Genomic DNA, 11,564 nt, shown 5'->3' with positions numbered 1-11,564 from the left:
CCTCTTGTCCAAAGTCCAGAAGCACTTATTTGATATTTTTTGAATGGTTTTCTAGTTGTTTGTGGAGAGAAGGCAAGTTCTGTAGCATTTAATTTTTCATGGGTAAAATTAAATTTTTAAAAATTAAAAAAATGGGATGAATTGGGAGATTGGGACTGACATATATACACTAATATGTATCAAATAGATAACTAATAAGAATCTGCTGTATAAAAAGTAAATAAACAAAATTAAACAAAACAAAACAAAAATGAAGTCCCCATTAAATTATTGAGCATTTTTAGTTAATTAATAGTTTTTGTTTCTAACATCAATAGTATCCTAATTATTATTGTATTGAATAGTTATAAATATATGGTTTGTATTATAGGGCTTCCAATCTTTACCCATCAATTAGAATCAAGGGTTTAACTTGGGGCAATCTGTGAATTTTACTCTGGAATAGAGAGAGGCTAAATAATGTAATTAAAACAGAAGCCTTTCAAGACTTTTCTAAATATTGAGAAATGAAAAAATGTGCTAATGTTCAAAGTCTAAAAGGACCTATTTGCTATGAAATAAAATTCATTATAAAATGGGACGTTTATTTCTAATTGCTGTGGAATAATACTAGGTGGAAAAGTGTATTCTTTGTTTTCTATAACCCTCTTAGAATTTTCAGTTTATTAACAATTACTTGATTAAACGATATTAAACATAAATGTATAAGACTATTTTTGTATAAGTACCTTAGTATAGTCAATGTCCGGATCGATTCTATAGCAGCATTCAGCTCATAAAATTCTTGCCTGGTCTATGGATCCTCAGCGACGTAGTCTTATAATTCCCGTTTCCTCCATTACTTTACGTCCCTATCAATCACTCTTTCCAGCAAGTATGAATATGCTCAGAAATGTGCATTAGATTGTTCTCAAGTTTCATCCTATTATCACATGTCTCTCCCAACTCAGGAAACCAATGTCCTGGAGCTTTGGTTGAGTACTTGCCTGTAATGCTTTTCCATTTAGAAAGATCATTTCAAAAATGAGAGCTGATTAGAAATTTAGCACCTTTTTGGTTCAACGGTTTTGTCAGGACGAAGGGTCCTATGAGTGGCCCTCAGACCATGTCCTTATTCTAAGTGTCCAGAAGGAGATGGGGAAGCAGCTCAGTGAAGTCCCCGCCAGCCACGGGCAGCGTGGAGAGTGCTTCTCGGCTGCGGTCCAGGGGCACTGGTCTGGGAGTGCCAGGGGAGATGCCAGGATGGTCTAGAAAGCACCCTCAGCCTTTGTACAGCAAAGAACCTCCTTATCTGTTCAACAGCAAGTGGCGATACTGACCAGAGCTGGGCCCGGAGGCTCACGAGCGTGCTCTGCTCGCGCTCAGGCGTGGGGAAGACAAAACAAGAACCAGCCCCTCGCTGTACCACGTGGCTACCGAAAGTTGCCTTTGTGTCCATCAGTGTCCCCTGCTCTACATCGCCTGCTAGGCTATCGTTTGAGTGGAACCTATTGTTGGCATGTCATAATTATATGATTTTAAAAGTACGAAACAGAAATGCCACTTAAAAACAAAAACATATTACAAAAGTGAAATATCCACTATTTGCATTATACAGATGAAATAACAAAAAGATTAAACAAATTCTCCCCTTTTTAGAATGTTTCTGCCGTTAATTTTTCCTGGTCACTTAAAAGGCAGAGGTGCGCCATAATAAGACACAGGCTCTCATCCTCCATCACCTAGTAGGGGACCTCAGGTAAGTCACACTCCTGGCAGCAATGAGGGAACTTAACCAGAATATTCCTAAGGCCGTTCCTGTCTTAATTAACATTTGATGATTTCATGACAGCCACATATGTGTTTATCCATTTGTGTATTTAATGGACAACTAAGAGATTCTAGGTGTATCAGTTGTGTCTGACCTTGAACTTCAGATTGATTTTCCTGCTAATCAGTAGCAAATTCAGGGAGAACTAAATTTTTCAATTCAAATTATCTGCCCACCCATAAGCCAAGGTGGCCCAGTCCGCTTAATTATCTATGACTCACATCCAGTGTTGCCTGATAAAACATCTCTACTGTGATATTGCACACACCAAGAGCCTGAACATTTTAAAGTATCTCAGGCCAGCAATTCTGCTGTCCTCAGGTCTAAATGGTGACATCCCGTCGGATGGTTGTGAGGAAGGAGGCCACATCAGTACAAATACTTCTTATGTGCTTCTCGTGGTAGTCACACCATGGACTTTATGGTGTGCATGTGCCATTAATCTGAGTTCCTTAGTCTCTTTCCTTCAGTGAAATCAGCATTTTGTGTCTGGCATTCCAGTTTTAGAGTAAACAAGGAAGACCAGATTCAGTTGAGGATTTCCACAAGTCACTGAGCTGCTTGCAAGTTCCAGAACTGTGGGAAGTCAAGAGCCCACCAGAAACTAGCCCAGATTCCTCCCGGGTGTGGGCAGAAAGCTTGTAGAAGCATTCCACTTGCCTTCATCCTTCAGGAGGAAAGCAACTGACGCTCGGGGTTTAGGTTACTTACTTCAGAAATAATAGGCACTTATAAGGGATTTCCCTGGCGGTCCAGTGGTTAAGACTCTGCGCTTCCACTGCAGAGTTCCGTCCCTGGTCAGGGAACTAAGACCCCACATGGTGCGCTGAGCGGCCAAACAGAAAATAATGATAATTATAGTAAAAATAATAGGCATTTATAATCTACAAGGACACTGCATTCCCTTGGTAACTGTAAAATTTATACTCCTGAAAACTTAACATAAAAATCACCACTATAGGAGGAGAATTAGTGGTTTGGGGAAAAATAAGCCTCAAGTGGATGTAAGAAATGAGGCAAAGCGATAAATGCAACACACGGAACAAAAAGAACATCAACAACATTTTGCACCTTTGAAAACAATAATGATGGATGCAGTGTAGTTAATTTCCATTGACCTTCTCTTGTTAATTAGAAATTTGAAGGATCACTTGTCCCCAGAGTGTCATGAGGCAGACAACAGGAATGCTAAGAACATCCTTGACTGTCAATCGAGTGCGTTAAAACATCACGACTCAACCCTCTACTTCTGCTCTGCCATTCACCAGATTTATCTTTTAAAAAATTTCTCAGTTTGTTCCCTGGCGGCCCAGTGGTAAGGACTCGGTGCTTTCACTGCTGAGGCCTGGGTTCAATCCCTGGTTGGGGAACTAAGATCCTGCAAGCTGTGCGGTGTTGCAGCAAAAATAAAAATGAATTTTTCCCTCCCCTGAGAAAAGGAAAACAAAGGGAACAGCGAACAGGCTGGAGAAGAAACATAACCTGGCCTGAAAGTTAATCACTTCTTGTTTTACTTTGTCACTCATTTGTAGTAACTAGATTTGTACTTTACAAAGCTAACCTCACTCCCTGACACTATGTAATTTACATTCGATACCCATCACCCCTAACTCTGTGAGAGTTACATCCCCTGCCTCTCACTCCCTAACCTTATTATGTCCAGCACTTACATTCTATACGCCCCTCGTAACAAATCACCCCCTAGTTTTTCATTTCAGAAACAAGTTCATCGGCCGATAAACCAGAGGCAAAGGACACAACTACCAGACTGCCGGACCCCAATTACCAGGCGGCCTGACGCCACCTCTGACTGTTTTGAAATAATGTAAAGGAAAGGAAGAATGCAAGACTTTGGATCACTACTTTAATCCTTATCATATACCCTGTACTGCGAGCCCCACATATAAAATCTTCTCTGATTCCCAAGGAGGCGGGGGCACAGTTCTTGAGGCGCTAGCCTGCTGTGCCTTCCTTTCTGCCTGGAAGAAAAACAAAGCCATCTCTCTCTGCCTCCAAAATCCCTGTCTCCGTATTTCTGTTCGGCCTCAATGCCCAGGGGAGCCGATATTTCAGCAACAGCAGCACAGCCAAAAAAATAAAATAAAATAAATAAAATTTGCCTTTCCAAATTAGTTTTCTTCTAATTTTATTTTTAAATTATTTTTATCATTCTTCTTTTTAAAATTTATTTATTTTATTTCTGGCTGTGTTGGGTCTTCGTTGCTGTGTGCGGGTTTTCTCTACTTGTGGCGAGTGGGGGCTACTCTTCGTTGCGATGCATGGGCTTCTCACTGCTGTGGCCTCTCCCGTTGCAGAGCACATGCTCCGGACGCTCAGGCTCAGCGGCCATGGCTCACGGGCCCAGCCGCTCCGCGGCATGTGGGATCTTCCCGGACCGGGGCACGAACCCGTGTCCCTGGCATCGGCAGGTGGACTTTCAACCACTGCGCCACCAGGGAAGCCCAAGGCCCCAACGTCTGGACTGAAGAGCATAGAGAAAACAATTGTTTCCTCCTCTACAGAAAGAAGGGAGAGAGAAGGGCAGGAAGGAAGGCAGGGAGGAGAGAGGGAAGAAAGAAGGAGAGGTTTCCAGTGAATTAAACTTCCATATTCTCCTAATAACCAAAAAGGGAAATAGTTACTAATACAGAGACAAATAGGAGAAGATGCGTGAAACACAGTGAACTGAAAATGACACATATGAGAAAGAGCCCCATGATCGGTAGATGATGTCTCTGTAGGTGTTCCCAAGTTACACTCAGCTCCTCTTCCCAAAGTTCCGCTCTACTGAGATTTTTATGGAGCTTTACATGCATTTTCCCATAGAAGCAATGTTATAAATGAACTTGGATATGCAGGCTGGCTGTAGTAAACGTAGCTGTTTCTAAGAATGAGAATATTTGGGTTTTTTATGTCAACACTGGAGAGCTACTTGTCTGGGAAAAAAAATAAAGACACTCTCTACTTCCTCTGAATAGGGGGGAAAGAGCACACCCCAAATCCCAAAAGAGGCAGTTAAAAATACCAGCCTCAGATTCACCTGTCACTGAAGGATCATTCAAAGGTAGAGTTACAAGTCAGGAGTTGCCTGGTCCTCACCTCAGAATAAGGGAAAACTTACACAGTGAAGAAAGAGCTTCACTGTACCATAACCCAGATGTGGTCAAACTATGAATGCAGGTGACACAGCACACCACCTCGCAGGATCACATCTTGTTCACGGGTGCTTTCTCAGCTCTTGGTTCTTTTTTCCCCACAAACTCCCACTGAGCCTGGTGGCAGAGGGGTGGTAAGCAGGCATTAAAAGTTGCATTGGGGCTTCCCTGGTGGCACAGTGGTTGAGAGTCCGCCTGCCGATGCAGGGGACATGGGTTCGTGCCCCGGTCCGGGAGGATCCCACATGCCGCGGAGCGGCTGAGCCCATGAGCCATGGCCGCTGAGCCTGCGCATCCGGAGCCTGTGCTCCGCAACAGGAGAGGCCACAGCAGTGAGAATCCCGCGTACTGAAAAAAAAAAAAAAAAAAAAAAAAGTTGCATTGGGACTTTTGGTGGTGATGGGTATGTTCATTACCATGATTGTGGTGATTGTTTCAACTTTATGTGATTACTGGAAAATGAGAAATACTTTACACATGTGTCAAAGACGGCACGTGGAAAGCTTTAAATATATACAGTTTATTGTGTACCATGCACAATAAAGTTTTAAAAATTCTGCATAACTTGACAGATTCTAAAATTTCGTGGAGAAATTAAGTTCGAAGAACATCTAAGATAACCGAAAGAAGAAAAACAAAAATTAAAAAACTGTCACACTTGACATTGAGAATTATATATATATATTTAATCCTAAGTAATAAAACAACACTGTATAGGCACAGAAATAGACCAAAAGATCAGTAAATTGAAACAGAAAATTTAGGGTAAGTATTGTTGTAGATAGATAGAAAGATAGGTAGGTAGATAGATAAAGGGAGATAGATAGATAGGCAGATAAAAGAGGATAGATTGGAAGGAGTCATGTTAATTCATTTAAATGTTCCATGCAGTCGAGAAGGAATGACTTGGGAATTACAAGACAATTTCAGGTTTATTAAAAATTTTCATTTTTTTTCTCTAAAAAGCTAAAGAATATGGCAAAAACGTTGATATTCGCTAATTTTCTGTGTTGAGTAAATTGGTGTTTTAATAATAGACTTTCCAAAGTAAAAAGAAAAAAATAATCGACTTTACAGAATTTCAAAATATTTTCCAACAAAAAAGCTGTAGTCACAGCAGTGAAAAAGGAACTGCATCAAGTGATTTTACGTAGTTTTAATACCCGTAGAAAAGAGGGTGATTGGGTTTTCTTCTTGAAGCAGCATGAGTGAACGGAAACACTGATATATTAGGAAAGTTAGGGGAAAAGAAATCAAAAGTAGCAAATGCTAAGATAATCTGTCAATATATTGGCAAGATACCTGGATGGACGGAATGATAAACTAGAAAGAAAAAGTCTCTCCATGAAGACAAGAAACGGCAACCTCAGTGACTTAGACGATTTTGACGTCAAGCAGACAAATGGTCCTTGTCAACTAGGGCAGCTCTAGGGGTTTTAATGGTCCACACGCCATCCACTAAGCTGCCTTTGGATCATGAGCACTGACAGCTTCTACAACCCAAATGATCCCTGCTCTGCTGAGACCCAGGATATTGCCTCAGCAGGGTGAAGATTTGAAAGGCTCATTTGGAAGAAAACTATTTCGCCCTGCTAGGGAGAATGGACTGGCTGACCTTGCAAGGAATTTCCATCTCCTTCTCAAAACTCCCATGGATGAGAATTCATAAAAACAATCCCATCCTGACACAAACTGGGAACCCACATACCACCTCAGCCAAACTCTGGTAATTCCGCTGAAATTGTTGTAAATTTACTTTGTCACTGAAGGGCAATGTTGCTGAACCTTAAAGTATGAATATGAATGATTTTCTTAAATTTAAAGTGAACTTTAAGAATTTGTTCTATGAAAGAGTTAGATTACCGTAGGAAATCATTTAAGTAGGAAAATAAACACAGCACATAAAAATTGCAAAGGCCACAAGTCCTAACATATTTAATGACAGAGGAAGTAGTACAAGAGTGTTTTATTAATTGCTGCACACTTGGTTTTCCAGATTGAGAAACTGACAGTGTGAGACTCAGATGGGGAAAAAGGATGAGGCAGAGATACCATGACACAATCACTGTCATCATCCAAGAAGAGGTGATGGTGGCTGTCATCAGGATGGTAGCAGTGGAGGGGACGAGAAAATGACAGCTCGTAGGTATATTTTGAAGCTAGAATCAACAGAGGTGATAGACTTTGTGAGGAACTGGATGTAGAATACACGTGAAAAACAGAAGTCAAGGATGACACCAAGGTTTTTTGGCCTGAGCAGCTGGAGAGATGAAGTGTCACCGTTTACCAAGAAAAAACCAGGTGTGAAGGAAACCACATTAAAGTTGAAAGTTGAGATGTTGACTAGATATCTCATGTCTGAAATGTCAGGTAAGCATTGCATAATTAAGTCTGGTATTTTAAAGGGAGTCAAAGTCCAAATATACGTCTAGAAATCGTAAGCACGCATTTAGCTGTCAGCGGCGTATAAAGCCATGAGACGGACTGAGCTTCGCTAAGAGAAATCACAGCCTTGAGAAGAGATGAGATCTGAGAACAGAGCTCTGGACGTGTCAGTGTTTTCAGATTGTAGAAATGAGGAGGATTTAGCAAAGGACTCGAAAAGTTAGTGGTCAGAGCAGTAGGAGAACAATCAAGGGAAAGTGGTGTCCTTCAGCCAAACCAAGAGTGTCTCAGAAAGGCGTGATCACCTGTGCCAGAGGCTGCTCACGGACCAGGTGAGATGAGAATGAGAAGCCATCATTGGCTTTAGCCCACGAAGCCATGATTGACTTTAGCAAAAGTGCTTTTCGTGGAGATTGAGGGATAAAAGCCTTGTTCATGTGGGTTGAAAGAGAATATCACTTATATGCGGAATCTAAAATATGACACAAATGAATTTATCTACGAAACAGAAACAGACCCACAGACATGGAAAACAGACTTGTGGTTGCCAAGGGGGAAGGAGGTTGGGGAGGGATGGATTGGGAGTCTGGGATTAGCAGAGGCAAACTAGTGTATAGAAGATGGATAAACAACAGGTCCTACTGGAGAGCACAGAGAACTCTAGTCAATAGCCTGTGATAAACCATAATGGAGAAGAATATGAAAAAGAATATATAAATATATGTATAATTGAATCACTTTGCTGTGCAGCAGAAAATTAACACGACATTGTAAATCAACTATACTTCAGTAAAATAAAATTTAAGAAAATGAAATAAAAATAAAGAAAATTTTTTTTAAAAAGAAAAAAGTAAAAGTAAAAGGGGATTTCTAGTTCTGGCAAAGACCCTATTCCTACCAGTTCCTCCCTTTTCCAACTAAAAATCCCAGCTATAATAATCAAACAAGCATAGGAAGACTCTGGAAGGTAGAAAGAAGGAGGGAAGCCCAGGGACCTTGGATTGAGGAACAGCACAGCAGTGGGTCCCCTGGGTTCCTTATCACCCAGACAGGGTGCTCCAGAGCCTCTGATCCAGAACTGCCAACAGAACAGACTAAAAAGGCTCTGAGAAAAGCCTGCTCCCCTGGCCAAAGGACTGGGACAGTCTAACACTGGAAAACCTTTCTGGCAATACCTACCCTACTTCGGGCAAACACCAGCAGGAAAACTGCACCCCTTCCAAACTGCTCCACCCCTGTGGTTCCCGCAGGGCTGAGCAGGGAGCTGGTCTTCCACACCACACCCGTGCCTGTGGAAGCTGGGGGCAGCACCCTATCCTTTCACAGTGCTGTCTGTGCAGCCAGGAGGGGGCTCGTCCTCCATCCTTGACTCCCCTGCCAGGGCGTCATCAGTGGGGCTGAACGGGAGCAGGCATTTCACACTGAAATTGTATGGCTCCTGCCACATTTACCAACTACAAACTGAAAGACGTAAGGCATATTTTACATACTCTCGCTAAGCCTTAAACTAGAGTCATAACAACGCAATCATGTAGATAAGACAGTCTATTTCTAATTAAATGGGCAATCCTCGTCAAGGATCTCTCATGTACTTAAAACCTGGAGGTACCCTATAAGTGCTAGTATCTTTCACAAGACCCTCTTCTAGTATGTAGCTGTTAGAATTAGGATTTTGTCATTTGGTATGGGAAAACATCTACAGTATTTTCTAAGAAAAGATATAAAATGCAGACTTCCAGAAAAGAGCTTTTTGATCATAAACAAGCAATTTGCACTCTATCCTTGAAGATAGATCTCAGCCTCTTGAAATAAAAGTGCTCTTTCCGATGAGTGGCAAGTTCTCAGAAAACTTTATCATTTATAAACATTAACAGGCCTCTGTTGTTTGTTCCTCATGCTTGTAAACAGTGAGAGGAAGTGCTGTCCACAACTCATCATTCCCTTCCCTGTAAGTTTTTTGAAGGCAGTCAAATAGCACTGAGCCAGAGAGATGCTTTTTAACTCTTCATCTTTTCTTTGATTTAAAATTTAAAACTTAACACTAAAAGCATGAGCAACAAAGAAAAAAGAAATAAACTGTACTTCATCAAAATTTTAAATTCTTGTGCAGTAAAGGACACGATCAGGAAAATTAAAAGACAACCCACAGAAGGGAAACCATTTTTGCACATCATATACCTGGTAAGGGTTTAGGATCCAGAATATACAATGTTTACAACTCAACAACGAAAAGACAAATGATCCAATTTAAAAATGGGCACACTTTTAGATCCATGGTGCATTCTATTTCTATGACCATCTTCTTTCAATGAAAATCTTCTATTAATCTCCTACTCAGTTTCAGAATTCCCACATAAACACAAATTTAGTAAATTATTCAATGCGAGTTTTAGAACTTCAAAAATGTACGTCACCACTGAGCCTGACAGTGACATTAGGTGTAAATAGTACAAACATACATACATAAAAGTGGGCAAAGGACTTGAACAGATATTTCTCCAAAGAAGATGTGAAAACGGCCAACAAGCACATGAAATCGGGCTCAATGTCATTAGTCATTAGGGAAACACAAATCAAAACTGCAATGTGATACCACTTCATCCCCACTAGGAGGCTATGATTTTTTAAAAAGAGATAATAACAAGTGTTGGTGAGAAGGTGGATAAATTAGAACTGTTAGACTCTACCATTAGGATGTAAAATGGTACCACCACTTTGGAAGAGTCTGACAATTCCTCAAAAGGTTAAATATAGAGTCACCATATGACCCAGTAACTCCATTCATTTTCACTCAAGAGAAATGAAAGCATGTCCACATAAAAACTTGTACCTGAATGTTCATAGTAGCATTATTCATAATAGCCAAATGTAGTAAGTGTAGAAATCAAATGTCCATCAACTCATGAATGCATAAATACAACATGGAACAGCGGAATATTTCTCAGCCATAGAAAGGAATAGAGTACTAATACATATTACAATGTGGATCAACCTTGAAAACATTATATGGAGTGAAATATGTTACATATTGTATGATTCCCTTTGTATGTGACCCAAGAGTCACATATTGTATGATTCCCTTTATATGAAATATCCAGAATAGTTAACTCGTTAGAGACAGAAAACTGACTGGTGGTGGCCAGGAGCTGGGGAAGAGGGGTGGAGGAAGACTGCTTAGTGGGTACAGAGTTTACTTTGGGTGATGAAAATGTTTGCAACTGGATGGAAGTGGTGTTTGCACAACTTTGTGAATGTACTAAATATCACCCAATTGTTCATTTTTAGGTTACATTTTTGTTATGAGAATTTCACCTTAATTTTAAAAAAAAGAATTATAAATTAAATTGAGACTAAATTATGGTGAATCTTGAATGACATGATAAAGGTTTTAGATTGGATCCTGTAAATAATATAGACCATTTCTTAAAATATTTTTTAAATCAAAGTTCACATTTTAGAATGATTAATTTCTTATGTCTGTACTGTTTATCCAAGACCAAAACATCCAGTTCAGAAGCAGAGCATTCAATCAGCTTGCTGTTCTGTGTAAACGAGGCTCCCCAGTTGTCAAGACTGATTTTTCTCCCATTTTTCCCCCCATTAATGAAACTGATAAACAGGGAGGCCAGTTCTGTATTCAGTTAGATGTGATCACAGAGGCTCTTTCAATCTTTAAAAAAGAATCATTTCGGGCTTCCCTGGTGGCGCAGTGGTTGAGAGTCCGCTTGCCGATGCAGGGGACCTGGGTTCGTGCCCAGGTCCGGGAAGATCCCACATGCCGCGGAGCGGCTGGGCCCGTGAGCCATGGCCGCTGAGTCTGTGCGTCTGGAGCCTGTGCTCCGTCCACAACGGGAGAGGCCACAACAGCGAGAGGCCCGTGTACAGCAAAAAAAAAAAAAAAAAAAAAGAATCATTTCATGAGCACCTGAGATAAAAATGGGGTTTGGAAACGGTAATTTGTGATGACCTGGAGAGAGGATGAAGAAATAGATGCAATTAGTGAGAAGCATAAAACTCAGGCCAGCGAGTCCACAGAGACGTGTGGGAACAAAGAGGGGAGCTGGCTGGAATCAGAAATGAGTCAGAGGGACCCAGGGGACAGCCTGTAAGTCCTGACAGCTGCAGCCTGCAGGGAAGTGGGCGGGGCTCTGCCCCGTGCACATCCAACTGAGGGACCTCACTTCCTTAAGACTCAGACAATCATAGCCATAACT

This window comes from Mesoplodon bidens (genome assembly GCF_964165515.1).
Source record: "Mesoplodon bidens genome assembly, chromosome: 16".
In the NCBI taxonomy this organism is placed as follows: domain Eukaryota; kingdom Metazoa; phylum Chordata; class Mammalia; order Artiodactyla; family Ziphiidae; genus Mesoplodon; species Mesoplodon bidens.
Note: the sequence above shows the minus strand (reverse complement) of the source record.